Genomic DNA, 19,789 nt, shown 5'->3' with positions numbered 1-19,789 from the left:
GATTTTTTTCCTGTTTCTCTTCTTTAGTGAGAAGGTCACTCTTTAGATCTGCTTTTGCTGATATACAGGGCAAGCAAAATCTCCTGAGTGTCTCTAACTCTTCACCTGGTCACTGTTAGAATTTCTCTCTCAGGCAGCAGCCTGGGTTATTTAATACAGATTCTTTTCTATTTCCTGAGTCTGGTGGTCATTTACATATAGCATGGCTGTGCTGCAGTGAGGAAGGATCTTCTGTTCTCCCATCATCTCTCTGTGTGAAGAGGAATTTATTTTAGCTCCTCAGAAGCATCCTATAGATCATCTCTTTCCAAAAGTAGTACAAGAAAAGCTATCACCTCTCCATCTCTGATGGTTTCCACAACTCTTCCTTCTCCTTCTCATCTTACAATAGATTTTGTATCCCAGGATTGATGTCCCACCACAATTCTGTCTTTGTAGCCCAAAAATGATGCTCCATCACAAATCCTCCACCCTAATCAGAGAGTTTTATTGAAAATGTGTATGTCCAAATGAGTACAGAAAAGAAGAGCATACTTTTAATTGGTGGAAATAGGTGGTAAAGGGGCCCCAGCTGTTGCAGAACACAGCTCCTGTATTAGTTGATGGATCTTCTCGTTTTGACCAGAGGGAGTTCTTAAACTTTCTCTGCTCCCTGGGCAGTGGTGGAAATTGCCTAATGTCCTCTCCTTAAGTTCTGTCCATGCTTGGTTGGTATATCTGGTGTGCTATGAACCAGTATTCCTTATTTCCAGTGCTCCTGTAATTATATCTTTTTTTCTTTTTTCTTCTCTCTCTTTCTTTCTCTCTTTCTTCTTTCTTTTGAGTTTTGCTTTTGTCACTGAGGCTGGAGTGCAATGGTGCAATTTCAGCTCGCTGCAACCTCTACCTCCCAGGTTTAAGTGATTCTCCTGCCTCCTCCTCCCAAATAACTGGGATTACAGAGGCCTGCAACCATGCCCAGCTAATTTTTGTGTTTTAGTAGAGACAGAGTTTCACCATGTTGGCCAGGCTGGTCTTGAACTTCTGACCTCAGGTGATCCACCTTGGCCTCCATAAGTGTTGGGATTACAGGCATGAGCCACCGCCTGGCCAATTATATCTTTCTTTTAGTGTTATTGTGAGTATTTCAATGAGAAGGTGGAAAAGGGTGAATATAACACCACTAACCATTCTTCATCTTAATATGGATGTCTATCTTTTTCTTAAAGTTATAGAATGTGATTTAAAGAGGAATTAGTGATCCTTTTACATGAGCTTAAAATATGTAGGAAAAAATGATTGGATTTCTACGAATGAAAGCTTTCACTAACTTACTATATTTTGAATATATTTTAGTTGATATAGGTGTGTTTATGGTAAGTTACAGTGCATTCTCCCTAATTCCTAAGTCTTTACAGGTCATCTTCACGCTATAAAGAAACTCGTGGAAACAGTGATAATCATTAAGACAATATAAATATTTGAATTTCTAAGATAGGCAGAGTTAAGAGAACTGATAATGATTAAATTTCTTCATATTACTCTATTGGTGGTTGCATTTTTCCCATCTTATATGTCAAGAAAACCTATAGCATAGTGGTCAAGAGCATGAATTCTGAAGCCAGACTACCTGGATTCAAATTTCAGGCTGACAGCTTCTAGCTACAGGTCTGTGGGCAATTTTGCTTAACCTGCCTGTATTTTCATTTCCTCAGGTATAATGTAGGATTGGTAATGGTATATACTTCATAAAGTTGATAGGAAGATTAAATAAGTAGATGGGTATAGAATTTTAAAGCAGTAATCAGCATATGGTAAGCACTACATATGTGACTTTTATTACTATTAGTGCTTTGTGATAAATTTAGGACTGTTTGGTGATTTCTATGAAAAAGTGATGTTTCCATAAGGTTGTATGTAAACCTGAATGGTGACAGAAGCCTGTGATGTAAAAGCTGGAGGGAAGACCATTCCAGAAAGAAAAAAAAAAAAACTGTAAAGGCCCTGAGATAGGAATGAACTTGTCCTGTTCAAGAAACAGGAAGGCCTGAGTAACTGTCATTGCTGGGTGGCAGGGAAGTGGTACACAGTCCTTGATGCACATAAATATTATTTATTTAATGCACCAAAATTGTTAATGCATGCTATAAAGCACCCAAAAGACATTTATGCAAAAGACATTATATATGGGAATGATTGAACTGATGCTTACCTTTTCATGTATGCTGTTCATGGTAAAGACAGATCTAATATTCTATTCCTATTATATTTTTTTCATTTTCTTCTGGGAATCTGTAAAAGAAAACCCAACAGCTGATTCAAAAACAATAGCTTCTGTTTATTTTGTCCCAATAGGTAGTATAATTCTTACTTGAAAAAAAAAAAGCTTACATTGATTAAACCTTAATGGATAATTTATTATCATAGTATTGAGGTATCTCACAGAATACAAGGATAGAATACAAAGGGTAACTTAGGTACCCTGCCCTAAGGGGACGCACACACCATTGGGACTTTCTTTTTCTTTTCTTTTCTTTCTTTTTTTCTTTTTCTCTCTCTTTTTTTTTTTTTTTTTTTTTTGAGATGGACTCGCGCTCTGTCGTCCAGTCTGGAGTACAGTGGCACCATCTCGGCTCACTGCAAACTCCACCTTCTAGGTTCAAGCTATTCTCCTGCCTCAGCCTCAAGTAGCTGGGATCACAGTCATGTACCACCACACCTGGATAATTTTTGTATTTTTAGTAGAGACAGAGTTTTGCCATGTTGGCCAGGCTGGTCTCGAACTCCTGACCTCAGATGATCCTCCTGCCTTGGCCTCCCAAAGTGCTAGGATTACAGATGTGAGCCACCACGCCTGGCCTAGGACTTTCTTTCTTTATCTCTGTATATCTGCCTTTATTTCCTCTTACTGCAGACCAGTTTTCTGTTTTCCAATCTACAGGATAGGGGAAAAAATGGTTCTGCCAAAAACTTCTGATTTCAAATATTCTCAGTTTAAGAAGATCACTAGATGGCTCTCCAAATTCCCGGAAACAACAATAATTGGCTGAGCGTGGGTTGGATGTTCACCTTGGGACCAACCACAGTCATTACACAGATAAATAAGAAAAAAAGGCAGTCCTCAAAACAGGTGGTGGTGATATGGAGTGAGTGCTGGGTAGACAAGATAATCATTCTGCTACACACATATTCTCTGATTAAACCTTCATCACAAACTTAAGAGGCTAAGAAAAAATTTGCCTTCCACCACTCACTTTATCAGTAAATAGGGATGAAATTTAAATCCTGAATTGAACCACTTCAAAACTTGTGTTCTTAAGTACCACACTATGCAACCAACTTTTAATTATGTAGTGCTGAATGAAATGTTAGAGACTTAACATGATGATATAAGCGAGTTTTGGACTCAAGAAGGAATTAAACATTACATCATCTCTGTTGAGACTGTTTTAGGATAAAAATAATCTATTATCCAAGCAGAAGAGTTTCCAAAATGGACTTCAGAAAAATACAATGATCAGAATCTTCAGATATACTGCAGGCAAGCATGCACCTGTCACAACAATTCTAAGTTTGAACACTGATATGGAAGGAATTAAGTGGTAGGCACTTGGAATATTTCAAGAAATGTTTGTTTCTGACAAAGAACCAACTAAAAATTTATCTTGGTTTTGAGAGTATTTCTAAAGGCAAATGTCACTGGGCAGAAGTTATGAAAGACTTCCAGTACGTACACAATTGACATGAGACCACTCAGAGTTAGTTGTGAAGTGGAATCAACTCTCAAGTATTATCAGTGTGAATGTTTCAACTTTACTGGTCAAAGAGACATGGTTTGAAATTTGAATGGTTTTGACTTAGTCTATCTTACCGTGTAAACTTTTTATTATGTGTGGTAGAATCATACTATGGGCATTAAGATATTCTTTTATTAAAAATTGTAGCAAGCAAATAGAGTAAAACAGTAATATCTTAAGTAATTTAGTAGATCAACTCTAAATATTCCCCCAAAACAGGTTCTACAAACAAGACAGTTATTTGTTTCTAATATCTTACACCTTTTTCCAACTCCCAGGGCTAATAAATGATTTTTATCCTAAAATAGTCTCAACAGAGATGACTTAAAAATCAATCCCTATTCCTCTCTGCCTTCCTGTCTGATTGTGTTCTCCTAAGTGTTTTCAGCAAGTTGCCACACGTGCACATCTACTGCTTGGCCCTCTTTAAGATATTAACCTTTGAGGAGGACCTATTCCATTGGTTCCTTCAGATCCACTCTGTCCTTCCTCATTCTGCTCTCTACCTGGAAAGGCTAATTTCAACTGGGCTTGGCCAATGGTGATACCCAGCAAGGGATCATAGCAAAGGAGGATACTGGGAAAAGATCTTTGTTGACTATGTTCTTCTGTGTAGGTAGGGTGATAATGGTTAACCTGTTCCCTTGGTGAAAACCTTTGTAAGTTTCTCTGGTTCTTTTTTCTTGGTCTGGTCAGATTTCTAAAAGAAAATTCAACCAGTCACTTTCTAACCATACAAACTTGGTTAAAATACAATATACATCAAGGAAGAGGGCATGAGGGTCTTAACATTTGATAAATAACTTTTGATTTAATTCTCCATTATTCGACATGGTACCTTATTTTTAGTGGTGTCTGGGGTATGCCAAGCTAGAGATCCTCTGTTTTAACCTTTGTAGAGAATTAATAGTCCATTTTATGTTGGCATGGGGAAGGGCAGCTGTATAGGTACAAGGTATGAAAATGGATAAATGAAGATTTAACTGCTTTTTAAATATTTTTAACCAATATTTTTATACTTATAAAGGAACCCAGTGTTCCTTCCCATTATAAAGGAACCAAGTGTCACAGTTTCTTGAGCCTTCTGGTATATTCTGAGATATCACTGTGTTGACACTTTTTCCCACCAGATTAGAATCTAGCTTTCTATATTTGCCAGGGGTTTCTATCGTCTCTTTTTATCTTTTTGTAAGTTTATTCCTTTTTTTTTTTTTCATTTTTGTGGGGTTTGAGAAGTGCCTAAAAGTCTATTTTAATCCACCATCTTTAAATCGCCTTAACTCTTACTGTCCTTCAGCCTACTGAAGACACAAATTCTCACCCCTCTATCACTCAAATAGTCCTTGCTGAGTTACTCATGACCTGTGTTGTCATATTCAAAATACAAGTCCAGTTTTCATTTTACTTATCACTTTGGCAGCATTTGATTATGTTCACCACTTATCTTTGTAAGAATTTAGCTTCTGAATTTCAAAATACCACATTCTTCTGGTTTTCAATATCTCTTTTGTTCCTTTGTCAATATCCTCTGCAGGATATGCTCGTCAGTGTTGGAGTCCCTCAAGGCTTGATTCTAGGTTCTCTTTTCATCACTTTGTACCCTCTTTGCAGGAAGTTCCATCTATGCCTCTGCCTTCAGTTTCCTGTTATTTTCCCATCACTTCCAACTTCGGTGTCTCTAGTTAGATATCACTTCTCAACCCCAAATGCCCACCCAGCATCTCTGTTTGAATGTCAAAATCTTTAAAGGAATCTCAAAATCAGTATCTCTAAAACTGAACTCAGAAATCTCCTGCAACACACATAAAACACACACTGTCTGCCCAAATCACACGTCTCTTCTGGCATTTTATATTTTTGTGAATGACACCATTATCCATGTGGGTAAACACATCAGGGGTCATTCTCAACACTTCCCTGTCTCTCATCCTGCATTTCTAAACATCTCCAACTTCTCTTGATTTTACCTCTTATATATCTATCGAATTGTCACTTGGAGGACAGTTACTGCATGCCCTGGAGAGTCACATGGCTCCATAGTGGACTTTCTGTGAACAATAAATACACCTTTGTTGTTACAAGAAATAAAATATTGCGATTGTGGCCGCAGCACTATTTACCTCATCTTTCTAATAAAATATATGTCATGGTTTGTAATTACATATTGCTTTGAGTTATTAACTTATTGTGTTCCTCTTTCACTAAATTATTAGTTCTAGTAGTGCAGAAATTATGTCTATTTTCTGTATCCCCAGAGCCTTGCACAGTTCTACCACAAAGAAAGTGCTCAAAAAGTATATGTTAGATGAAAAAATGGGGAAATAAGACAAAAAGGAACTAAATATTGTTGGTGATACAATTCTTCATAGCTTGCCATAAATATTGGTAGAACAACTGAATAAATGAAGTCGATTTTGCTATTATTTATAACATTTTACCAATGGAAGCCTTAAAATATATAAATCTCCAATCTAAAAATAGGGACTAATGTTGGAAATATGCTGGAAGTTTGGGCTGTATTTTCTGGGAACCAGTTTTTATTTACATATGCAATCATCATCCATCCACGTTTAGATGTAGCAGAGCTTCAGTAGCTGCTAGTTCTTGTGAGAAGTTCTTTTCTCATCCTCTGCCTCAAGGAGAGTTCTTTGCTCATCCTCTCCTTGGTGCAAGGACCCTAGATCTGTGTTGAAATAAATGGGATGTGAGGCAGTGGCTCTAAAATCACCTGGAGTGGCACTAGAGTGATAGAGTGTTCCTCCATCAATCCTCCTCAGGAATATTCTCAAAGTTGGTATCAGGATAACATCCTCCTAAATGCAGCTGAGCTTCACATCTCACTCTCTGCTTAAGAGTTACTCTCAGGGGATTTCCTGAACCTTTCAGCTCTCTGTCTACTTTCCGTCTCATTCCCTAGAATTGATAGAAGACTTTCTGTTCTAACTTAATCTCGGCTATGATGGCCCATGTTCTCCCAGGGTGACAGTCTTTGACTGGCCTTCCTCTGTCCTCCTAAGAGTTCTCTGCTAATTTCCAGGTACTTATAAACATTTATGCATACGACAGACGCATTGCAATCTTGCTTACTTTCTAACCTGAATAGTCTATAAATCCATCCTTCAGAGACTGCCATGGATCTTTTTATTGTGTGTTCAAACCAGGAGGCTATTTTTAAACACAATTTACAAATTAGACTTTGGAAAATGAGGTGGACCAAATTCTAGCCTTTACGACAAAGGCCTGAGAGTCCATCCCATTAAAGAGCTTTTAATTAAAAAGAACAACCCACAGGTGCCTTACTGATCTGGCATACAGGATCATTCAGCAACCTCTGAAGGAAACAGAATGGCTCACTCCATGGTTAACATCCTCTAGATCAAATTAATCCTAGCTAAGAGCTGGGCTGGCCATTAGAGGCTAAGGTAATTTTGTTTGAAGTGCTACCTGCTCCTCATTTTCATTTTTTAGTCTCCCAGAATAGCACAGAAAAGAGTAATCATGGCCTCAATTCTTTTATTTCCTCCCAACGCTATTTTAATGAGAATTTCAAAGAATGCCACCTGACAACTTCCACTGTAGGGAAAAAACCAGATGCAGAAATACAAACAGAGGATGATTTTCCTCTGCACTACTCAACTGTGATCTTCATGAAGAGACAAAGATTGACACACCTTTGTGGACCCAGTACCAGCTAGAGTATATCAAACATAGTAGCCTTTCAACAAATGTTCACTGAATAAAATTTATACAGGATTTTGTAGTACTTTCAATTAATAAGTTAACAAATCTCAGAAAGAGAAACTCCCTGAATTAGTGCATTCTCACATTGCTATGAAGAACTACCTGAGACTGAGTAATATATGAATAATAGAGGTTTAATCGAGTCACAGTTCTGCAGGCTTTACAGGAAACATGGCTGGGGAGGCTTCAGGAAACTAACAATCGTGGCAGAAGGTGAAGGGGAAGCAGGTACATCTTAATTTGACAGAAAAGGAAAAAGAGAGTGAAGGGGAATGTGCTACACACTTTTAAACAACCAGATCTCTTGAGAACTCAACTCATTCTCATGAAAACAGCAAGGGGGAAATTCACCCCCATGATCCAGTCACCTCCCATCAGGCCCCTCCTCCAATAGTGGGGATTATAATTTTATATGAAATTTGGATAAAGATGTAAATCCAAACCATATCACTCCCCATACAATATTGACTTGCGATGGACTTCGGAGGTCAGTATATCTTATTCCTCAGGCGATGAGGGACTTCTTTGTCGCCTCTTCTGAGCATCTTGTCAAATAGTGCTGATAAGTTCACTTTGTTTATTAGAGGGAAAAAGGACAGGACTAAATAGGAGACCATAGGTAGGAAAGAGTGAGAATAAAATGGTCAATTAAGAAAAGCGTTTTCTGAAAGCAGAGCTCTGTCGTTAATAATGTGAATCTCTAGCTGTAATTAAAACACCTCTGTAAATGTGTTCATGTCCTTGTGCCTTACAAATGAGGTCCTCAAGCCTGTCTCTATATCACAATCATCTGGAGAAAGACAGGTCAACCTTAAAGGTATTAAATCAGAAGGTCTAGGGCTGGGGCCCAGGGATTTGTATTTTATAATAAATGGTTCACATGTTTCTGATGCACAGCTAGTTAGGAAAACACATTGCCTCTAAGAATTTCTATGAATGGAGTGACATCTCTCTACCTTTAGAGGAGTGCGGAATCTTTTCTTGAGAACTTTACAAAGAATCAGCTATAATATATTAGAAGATAGCAACTTAGATTTATGTATGTATCTATGTTCATATTTATGTATATATGCATAGAAGAAACTACATATGGTTAAAATTCCTTCTGATTTAAAGGTTAAAAATGGTGAAAATACCATTTTATTAAGTTTTATGTCAAAAACATTTAAATATTTCACTCTGGTTTAAAAAAAAAGAGGGGTGAGCCAGAGACCTCAAGTAGGAGACAGCAAATAGGAGACAGGCCAAGAGGATCAGATATGGAAGGGGAGGAAGAACAAGGCTGTGCTACAGGGTAATTTCTCTAGAATACAACAGGAAAGAGGAGTAGGAAGGGACAACTGTGACCACTCAAGGAATGCGAGCCAAGGCCAGGTCTGCTTCTTTTCTTGGCTCTTCTCTGGGCTCTGAGTCAATCCTGCCAGGTCTCAGTTTCTTCTCCTGAAAAATGAGCTGGATAGGGAAGAGCAGTGATTTTCAGTTTAGCATGGGAATGTGCTTTGCTATGTCATCTTTTCAGTATCAGCGTAAGGAACTCAGCACGATGACGGTTGTAATTTTAGTGTTCATTGATTGAAAAATTGATGATACCTAAAGAACTATGAGCTTAGAACTTTTTTCAATTATATTTCCTTTGACCACAACAGCACGTATATGTACACACAAACACACACACAGGTGCACACACACACCGTTAGAGTAGTTGTATGTACATGTCTGTAGCAGATATCAGTATCGTTGCTTGAATTCTTGTTTTTTTTTTTTTTAAAAAAATTTGAATCTGACTCTGAATATCATAAAAAATGATTCTGTTAGTATAACAATAAATCTAATTTCAGTCATTATTGGAGTTCCCTATCAGTCCTCCAGTCTTCAGCCCTCACTGGTTACCACTGAAATACTCACTGTCCCTAACCACTTGGTCCTTTTACAGTGTCCTCATCTGCTGGTTCTCTGGGCATGGTACCTTTCAAGTCTGAAAGACCTGGTGGTAGGTGTCACCTGCTAAGACTTAAGAGACATACTAGAAAACTCTCCATCTTATGATTCTGTTGCTCTTCCAGTCTGTTGTACAATCTCAAAGTCTTCCTTGCTTAGATTTAAAGCTACCACTTGTCTTTCCTCCTTCATAACTTAAGGGGTTTAGAGTTTCAGAAATTAAAATCCAGGAAGAAATTTAAACTTATTCTAAGCCGGTGGAGTACAAAGACCCCGTCTACCATCTTGGAAAGGAGAAACACAAACGATTTCAATATATTATTTCAAATGTAATGTGTGTGTGAACCCATATATGTATATGTATTTGTATATATGTGTGTATATATATGTGTGTGTATACATATGTGTATGTATAACATGATAATCGTTGCATTTGTAGATTGGTGGTTTCTTCATTATGGAGTTAAAGCCTGTGGATTGGGAACCTCTGGACTACAGAATCTCTAACATCCTTTCCAGCTTTAATGTTAAGTGCTTCTGGGATCTCTTTGCCCTTTGACATTGACTTTTATTGAGAATTGCTACAACCTACCACTTCCAACATTAGGCACTAAACTCTCTATATGTAATGATAATGGTAACTTGGATGGAATTGTCATTGTTGATTGGTTGATTTATTTAATCTAGGGTGAAGTAAAAAAATATTTAGTGTCATATCTTGCAAAATAATGGCACAACCTTCTATTAATCACATGTCTGGAAGCATTCCTTGCTTTAGGGGCACCCAAGGGATTACCGCTGTCTACTATGACTGTAGGGATATATGAGATTTGTCCACATGTAAACAGTTGCTCTTCAGTATTTCATACTTAAATATGAACTTGGTTGCTTTTGGCCATGGCATAGGTTTCTATACAAAGAACAAATCAATGTGTACTTTAGAAAAGGTCATACGCTTTCAGCAAAATTTCTAAGTCTAAAAACTTACAGCATTTTAAGAGATGAGTTTATTAGCTCCATAAAAGTATCACTGTGTTTAGACTCAAGTGTCTAAAATGACTTTGCTGTGATTCTTTTTTTTTTTTATTCTTGGCAGACAATACAAAAACAATTACTCAGAGTCACCTTTAAGACTTGCTTTTTGGTATTCAAATATAGTACAGATTTTCAAAGGCATATGCACTCCTTGTCATATGCTCATTTGAGTAATGGCATTTGCAGCCCCAATGCTGACATAGTGACTTGTCTATGTATGGGAGGGCTGAGGGTGAGCAGGAATATTGATGTATCCAAGCAGCCCTGCCCCTCCTATGTGCTGACTTCCATGGGTTCCTCTCAGAGCAGGGAACAGCTACAGGATTGGGCCTCACAGCTCTGGGCAGGGCTCTCCTTGCCTTTTTGTGCTATTCTTTGTGACTTTCTCTTCCTTGTTGCAGCTGAGGTAAATGCACACTTTTTTAATCTTGACACTAAACTCTAACTGACCTTAATGGCAAAATCTTTACAAATGTATACCTCTGGTTTCCTAGGTGATGATTTAACATCATTACTCCTTGCTTCTAACCTACTTGGAAACTATTCCATTTCACTTTGGTCTTCTGTGTAGTATGATCTCCATTATGTAACTCCCATCAAAGCTGGCAAGAGTCCCTTGCCACCTGTGAAAGGTGTATCATTTAATGACAATATTATACATTGTAATGGAATGTTTACATGTCAGACCATATTTAAAAAATAAATGGATTAAAAAACAGAGTTTTGGAGTTAGGAATTGTTATCCTAAGTCATTTCTTTCTTCCTTTATGTATAAACATATATACAATTTAAAAAAACTAAATACATTACTGCCCCATTAATAAAGGAATAGTTGTAGAGCTAATAATAAAAACAATGTTAACTATTATTAAGATTTGCTTTTACCCTGCTATGGGCAAAATAAAAGTTAAGAAGCATTAAATTTTTACAAAATGTTCTTGTGTATTTTTTTTTTTCTGGGAAAGAGCTCTTCATCCCTGTGTTATACAGAGATTCTGACTCTTTTCTTTTTTACTCTTTCCTTTCTCATCTTTTCTCTTTTTCCTTCCTTCCTTCCTTCCTTCCTTCCTTCCTTCCTTCCTTTTTTTAAATTGTTCTTTAGTTCTGGGGTACATGTGCAGATCTTACAGGATTGTTGCATAGGTAGACACATGCCATGGTGGTTTGCTGTCTCCATCACCCTGTCAGCTACATCAGGCATTTCTCCCAGTGTTATCCTTCCCTAACCTCCCCCCGCCCCGGGGTCCCTCCCCTAGCCCCCCATCCCCCAAAAGACCCCAGTGTGTGATGCTCTCCTCCTTGTGCCCATGTGTTCTCATTGTTCAACACCTGCCTATGAGTGAGAACATGCAGTGTTTGGTTTTCTGTTCTTGTGTCAGTTTACTGAGAATGATGGTTTCCAGATTCATCCATGTCCCTACAAAGGACACAAACTCATCATTTTTTATGGTTGCATAGTATTCCATGGTGTATATGTGTCACATTTTCTTTGTCCAGTCTATTATTGATGGGCATTTGGGTTGGTTCTAGGTCTTTGTTATTGTAAACAGTGCCACACTGAACATACACGTGTATGAGTCCTCATACTAGAACGATTTAGAATCCTTTGGGTATATACCCAGTAATAGGATTGCTGGGTCAAATGGAATTTGTATTTCTAGATCCTTGAGGAATTGCCACACTGTCTGCCACAATGGTTGAACTGATTTACACTCCGACCATCAGTGTAAAAGTGTTCCTATTTCTCCACATTCTCTCCAGCATCTGTTGTCTCCAGATTTTTTACTGATCACCATTCTACCTGGAGTGAGGTGGTATCTCAGTGTGGTTTTGATTTGCATTTCTCTAATGACCAGTGATGATGAGCATTGTATCATATGTTTGTTGGACTCATAAATGTCTTCTTTTGAAAAGTATCTGTTCATATCCTTTGCCCACTTTTGAATGGGTTTGTTTTTCCCTAGTAAATCTACTTTAGTTCTTCATAGATTCTGGATATTAACCCTTTGTTAGATGGGTAGATTGCAAAAATTTTACCCCTTCTGTTGGTTGCCAGTTCACTCTAATGATTGTTTCTTTTGCTGTACAGAAACTCTGGAGTTTAATTAGATCCCATTTGTCAATTTTGGCTTTTGTTGCCATTGCTTTTGGTGTTTTAGCCATGAAGTCCTTGCCTATGCCTATGTCTTGAATGGTTTTGCCTAAATTTTCTTCTAGGGTTTTTATGATGTTAGGTCTTATGTTTAAATGTTTAATCCATTTGGAGCTAATTTTAGTGTAAAGTGTCCAGAAGGGGTCCAGTTTCAGATTTCTGCATGTGCCTAGCCAGTTTTCCGAATATCATTTATTCAACAGGGAATCCTTTCCCCATTGCTTGTTTTTGTCAGATTTGTTAAAGATCAGATGGTTGTAGATGTGTGGCATTGCCTCTGAGGCCTCTGTTCTGTTCCATTGGTCTATATCTCTGTTTTGGGACCAGTACCGTGCTGTTTTGATTACTGTAGCCTTGTAGTATAGTTTGAAGTCAGGTAGTGTGATGCCTCCAGCTTTGTTCTTTTTGCTTAGGATTGTCTTGGCTATGTGGGCTCTCTTTTGGTTCTATGTGAAGTTTAAAGTGGGTTTTTCCCGGTTCTGTGAAGAAGGGCAATGGTAGCTTGATGAAGATAGCATTGAATCTATAAATTACTTTGGGCATTATGGCCATTTTCACAATATTGATTCTTCCTAACTATGAGCATGAAATGTTTATTCATCTGTTTGTGTACTCTCTTATTTCCTTGAATAGTGGTTCATAGTTCTCCTTGAAGAGGTCCTTTATATCCTTTGTTAGTTGTATTCCTAGGTATTTTATTCCCTTTGTGGCAACTGTGAATGGGAGTTTGCTCATGATTTGGCTCTCTTTAAGTCTGTTATTGGTGTATAGGAGTGCTTGTGATTTCTGCACATTGATTTTGTATCCTGAGACTTTGCTGAAGTTGCTTATCAGCTTAAAGAGATTTTGGGCTGAGACGATGGTGTCTTCTAAATATACAATCATGTCATCTGCAGATAGAGACAGTTTGACTTCCTCTTTTTCTAATTGAATCCCTTTTATTTCTTTTTCTTGCCTGATTGCTCTGTCTCTAACTTCCAATACTATATTGAATAGGAGTGGTGAGAGAAGGCATCCTTGTCTTGTGCCAGTTTTCAAAGGGAATGCTTCCAGCTTTTGCCTGTTCAATATGATATTGGCTGTGGGTTTGTTGTAACTAGCTTTTATTATTTTGAGATATGTTCCAATGGCACCTTGTTTATTGAGGATTTTTAGCATAAAGCGCTGTTGAATTTTGTGGAGGGCCTTCTCTGCATCTGTTGAAATAATCATGTGGTTTTTGTTATTACATTTATCGATTTGAGTATGTTGAACCAGACTTGCATCCCTGGAATGAAGTCTACTTGATCATAATGGATAAGCTTTTTGATGTGCCATTGCAATTGGTTTGCCAGTATTTTATTGAAGATTTTTGCATCTGTATTCATCATGGATATTGGCCTGAAGTTTTCTTTTTGAGTTGTGTCTCTTCCAGATTTTGATATCAGGATGATGTTGGTCTCATAAAATGAGTTAGGGAGGATTCCCTCTTTTTGTTTTGTTTGGAATAGTTTCAGAAGGAATGGTACCAGCTCCTCTTTGTGCGTCTGGTATAATTCAGTTGTGAACCCATCTGGATCTGGACATATTTTTGTTAGTAGATTATTAATTGTTGCCTCAACTTCAGCCCTTGCTATTGGTCTATTCAGGGCTTTGACTTCTTCCTGGTTTAGTCTTGGGAGGGTGCAAGTGTCCAGGAATTTATCCATTTCTTCCAGGTTTACTGGTTTATGTGCATAGAGTTGTTTGTAGTAATCTCTGATGGTAGTTTTTATTTCTGTGGAATCAGTGGTGATATCCTCTTTATCGTTTTTTATTTCATTTATTTGATTCTTCTCTCTTTTCTTTTTTATTAGTCTGGGTAGCAGTCTGTCTATTTTGTTGATCTTTTCAAAAAACCAGCTCCTGGATTCATTGATTTCTTGAAGGGTTTTTGTGTATCGAACTCCTTCAATTCTGCTCTGATCTTAGTTATTTCTTATCTTCTGCTAGCTTTTGAATTTTTTTTTTTTTTTTGATCTTGCTACTCTAGCTCTTTCAATTTTGATGATAGGTGTCAATTTTAAATCTTTCCTCACTTCTTATGTGGGCATTTATTGCTATAAATTTCCCTCTAGACACTGTTTTAAATGTGTCCCATAGATTCTGGTATGTTATGTCTTTGTTCTCATTGGTTTTGAAGAACATCTTTAATTTTGCCTTCATTTCATTGTTTTTCCAGTCATCATTCAGGAGCAAGTTACTTAGTTTCCATGTAGTTATATGGTTTTGAGTGAGTTTCTTAATCCTGAGTTCTTATTTGATTGCACTGTGGTCTGAGAGACTGTTTATTATGATTTCCATTATTTTGCGTTTGCTGAGGAGTGATTTACTTCCAATTATGTGGTCACTTTTAGACTAAGTGTGACATGGTGCTGAGAAGAATGTATATTCTGTGGATTTGGAATTGAGAGTTCTGTAGATGTCTATTAGGTCTGCTTAGTCTGGATCTGCATTCAAGTTTTTGATATCCTTGGTGATTTTCTGTCTTGTTGATCTGTCTAATATTGACAGTGGAGTGTTAATATTATTGTGCAGGAGTCTTAAGTCTCTTTTTAGGTCATTAAGAACTTTTATATATCTGGGTGCTCCTGTATTGGGTGTGTATATATTTAGGATAATTAGCTCTTCTAGTTACATTGATCCTTTTACCATAATGTAATCCCTTCTTTGTCTCTTTTGATCTTTCTTGGCTTAAAGTCTGTTTTATCAGAAACTAGGATTGCGACCCCTGCTTTTTTTTTTTTTTTTTTTTTTGCTTTCCATTTGCTTGGTAAATCTTTTTCCATCCTTTTATTTTGAGTCTATGTATGTCTTTGCATGTAAGATGGATCTCCTGAACACAGCACACCAATGAGTCTTGACTTTTTATCCAGCTTGCTAGTCTGTGTCTTTTGATTGGGGCATTTAGGCATTTACATTTAACTTTAATATGGTTATGTGTGAATTTGATCCTGCCATTTTTTTACTGGCTGGTTGTTTTGCCCATTAGTTGATGCAGTTTCTTCATTGCATCATTGGTCTTTACCATTTGGTACATTTTTGTGTGGCTGGTACTGGTTGTGCCTTTCCATGTTTAGTGCTTCCTTCAGGAGCTCTTGTAAGGCAGGTCTGGTGGCAATGAAATCTCTCAGCATTTGCTTGTCTGTAAAGGATTTTATTTCTCCTTCACTTTTGAAGCTTAGTTTGGCTGGATATGAAATTCTGGGTTGAAAGTTCTTTTCTTTAAGGATGTTGAATATTGGCCCTCACTCTCTTCTGGCTTGTAGGGTTTATGCCAAGAGATCCACTGTGAGTCTGATGGGCTTCCCTTTGTGGGTGACCCAACCTTTCTTTCTGGCTTCCCTTAGCATTTTTTCCCTTTATTTCAACCCTGCTGAATCTGACAGTTATGTGCCTTGGGGTTGCTCTTGTTCAGGAGTGTCTTTGTGGTGTCCTCTGTATTTCCTGGATTTGAATGTTGGCCTGCCTTGCTGGATTGGGGAAGTTCTCCTGTGTAATATCCTGAAGAGTGTTTTACACCTTGGATTCATTCTCCCCATCATATTCAGGTACATCAATCAAGTGTAAATTTTATCTTTTCATCTAATCCCATATTTCTTGGAGAAGGCTTTGTTCATTTCTTTTCACTCTTTTTTCTCCAATCTTGCCTTCTCATTTTATTTCATTGAGTTGATCTTCAATCTCTGATATCCTTTCTTCTGCTCGATTGCTTTGGTTATTGAGACTTGTGTATGCTTCGTGAAGTTCTCGTGCTGTGTTTTTCAGCTCCGTCAAGTCATTTATGTTTTTCTCTAAGATGGTTATTCTAGTTAGCATTTTGTGTAACCTTTTCAAGGTTTTTAGTTTCTTTGCATTGGATTAGAACATGTTCCTTTAGCTCAGAGAAATTTGTAATTACCCACTTTCTGAAGCCTCCTTCTGTCAATTTGTCAAACTTTCTCCATCCTGTTTTGTTCCCTTGCTGGTGAAGAGTTGTGATCCCTTGGAGGAGGAGAGGCATTCTGTTCTTGATGATTTCGTCCTTTTTGCATTTGTTTTTTCCCATCTTCATCGATTTATCTACCTTTGATCTTTGAAGTTGGTGATTTTGGATGGGGTCTATGAGTGGATGTCCTTTCTGTTAATGTTGAAGCTATTTCTTTCTTCTTCTTTTTCCTTTTTTTTTAGTTTTCTTTCTAACAGTCAACCCCTCTGCTGTAGGACTGCTGGAGGTCCACTCCAGACCTTGCTTGCCTGGGAATCACCTGCGGGGACTGTGGAGGAGGGAGGATTGCTGCTTGATCTTTCCTCTGGTTGCTTTGTCCCAGAAGGATACCTGCCAGGTGTCAGCCAGAGCTCTCCTTTATGAGAACTTTTTTTGGTTATTCAGGGGTCAGGGAGCCGCTTGAGGAGGCAGTCTGTCTCTTGTCTGCCTGCAGAGGTGCTGTTGGGCTGCCTTGGACTCAACCTGGCTGCTGTGTAGGCTTCCTTTGGCTTTTGTTTACACAGGTGAGATTAGACCTGCCTTCGCAATGGTGGGCGCCCTTCCCCCCACCGAGCTTGATCATTTTTGAGATGGAGTCCCACTCTGTCACATAGGTTGGAGTGCTGTGGAGGATCATAGCTCACTGCAGCCTCCACCTCCCAGGCTCCAGTGATCCTCCCACCTCAGCCTCCTGAGTAACTGAAACTACAAGCACACACCACCATGACTGGCTAATTTTTGTAGAGATGGAGTTTCACCATGTTGCCCAGGCTGTTCTCAAACTCCTGGGTTCAAGCAGTCTGCACACCCTAGCCTCCCAAAGTGCTGGGAGTACAGATTTGAGCCACTGTACCTGGCCAGATCCTGACTCTTGAGAGTTCCTGGTAGCTTGTATCCTGTCTAGTAACCCAGGCAGGAGATCTGCATCAAGAAAGGCAGACTTGATAAAATTTCAAGTTAACTTAGATTGAATGATAAAATGCACAAACACTGTGGCTTTATGGTAGTGGTTTTCTGAGCTATAAGCAGTGAGATAGGCAGAATGAACTCCAAAGATATCCATGCCCTGACTCCTGGAAGCAGTGAATATGTGACATTACATGGTAGAGAGGATTTTGCAGATGTAATTATGGTCATGTGCCTTAAAATGGAGGGATTATCCTGGATTCTCTTTGTGGACCCAATCTAATCCTATGAACTTTTGAAAGTGGTGAACTTTCTCCAACTTGAGTTAGAGAGATGTGGCAGAAAAGAAAGTCAGAGAAATTCAAAGCTTCAGACATACTTGACTCAACGTTGTTGGCTCCATGATGGAGGGGCCAACAGGATGAGGATGCAGGTGGCTTTAAGAGTCTGAGAGAAGCTCCCCACTGGCCATCAGCAAGGAATTGGGACCTCAGACCTGCAACTACAAGAAGCTAAATTCTTTCCACAGCAGGAATGAACCTGGAAACGGATTCTTTCTCCAGAGCCTCCAGGCCAGCTGATACGTGGATTTCCTTCTTGTGAGCCTCAGAGCAGAGAAAACAATTGAGCCACCAAGACTTCTGACCTACAGAACTATGAGATAACAAATTGTGTTTTTAAAAGCTGCTAAATTTGTGACAATTTGTTATGACAGCAATAGATACCTAAAACAAGTAGAAATCTGGGACCAGTCATAGACTTTAGTTCTTAACTGGTCAATGTTGTGGAGATGAAACCTCTGCATTCATTATGAATAGGATTAACATGTTAGACTACACATCTGAATCTGGGTACTGAGATGCATTTAGGTGAATTCAGAGCAGCCTAATATGTTCAGTGGTTCCCAAATAGTTGGTTGGCATTTTATACCTAGTTTATCTTTGCCTAACTTCTTTTAACCCATAACAAGCTGTGTTTTGCCCAGGAATTAAAGAAAAATATGAATAAACATGAACCTCTGTTTCAGTGTACTTTCAGTGCATAGATTATAAATATGTTTATTGTTAATTTCTAAGTTAAATTTTAAAATAAAGAATTAGAGGTCAAAAATTAGGCAGAGAGAGAGAGAGAGAGATCAATGAAAGTTGTTCATACTGAGACACTTGAGTATTTGAGATGATTCACAAATATCCATAACTAATGTTGACCAAACACATTTTGTTGTTGACAAATGATAGTGTTTATCTCTCTCTTTGGAGCCACAGGTCTCTCAGGAGTTATATTTTCAGATTATAGTTTAAGATATGGGGAAATTTTGTAATTACTCATACTTTATCCAAACAGATTGAAGCCAGTAATAGAAATTAGTAGACAAGAAGTTCAGATTGTAAACATTCAATGTTAAATTACTGGAGAACAAAATTCCCAATGGGGGGAGTGGTGGGCAATGAAATCAAAATGGTAGGTGGGGGCCAGATCACATAGGACCTTGTAGGCCAAGGTAAGGATTTTATTTTGTTCTGAGAGAAGTAAGAAAGTTTTGTAGAGGTTCAAGCAGAGGCAAGATATTCTAACTGCTTTGCTTTTCTTCTTTCCTTCAAGGCTGCGTTCCTCGAAAAAAATAATATTTACCATTTCTTCTTCTGTATTCTTTGCTCTTAAAGCCATTTAAGTCAGACCTTAACAAGGATGAGGTTATCTCCAAATTAGTAGATTCAACATCTCTTTTCAGTGTTACATTTCCAGATTTGTGGTGACTGTTAATACCTTTGACATTAGCTTTCATTCTGAAATTTTCTTCATCTATTTATAACCTCATTCCAGTCATTTTGACCCTGTTACCTCTGCGATTCTGGACATATTGATTCATGTCACTGTTCTTCAGTTTCCTCATCTGTGAAATGGGGAATTAATTGCAACAATTTCATAGAGTCGTTATGAGAGTAGTAAGAGATAAGCATTCAGTGCATATTAACAATTGTTACATCCCAAACCAAACTCCGAATCTTAATTCCGCTCCCAGAATTGCTCCTCCTCCATTAGTGGCATCACTACCTGCTGCTTTGAATGTGTCTCCTCCAAAATTCAGTGATTCCATTGTAACAGTATTAAGAGGTAAAACTTTTAAGAGCTGATTATGCTATGTGGGCTTTTCCATATTTAATGAGATTAAGGACCTTTCAAAAGAGGCCTCACGCAGCATTCAGGCTGGCTTGATCTTTTGCTCTTTTGCTCTTCTGCTATGTGAGGATACAG

At 38.1% G+C, this 19,789-nt stretch overlaps 1 protein-coding gene across 1 annotated transcript in view; it reads left to right on the top strand.

Annotated features, from left to right (window-relative positions):
• KIAA1217 (KIAA1217 ortholog) overlaps nucleotides 1-19,789 on the top strand; it is an 807,714-nt gene that overhangs the window by 133,803 nt on the left and 654,122 nt on the right. The window lies entirely within an intron of this gene.

This window comes from Aotus nancymaae, unplaced genomic scaffold (genome assembly GCF_030222135.1).
Source record: "Aotus nancymaae isolate 86718 unplaced genomic scaffold, 86718_ANA_hifiasm-v0.15.2.pri h1tg000077l, whole genome shotgun sequence".
Classification (NCBI taxonomy): Eukaryota; Metazoa; Chordata; class Mammalia; order Primates; family Aotidae; genus Aotus; species Aotus nancymaae.
This window is presented reverse-complemented; position numbering and strand designations above follow the sequence as displayed.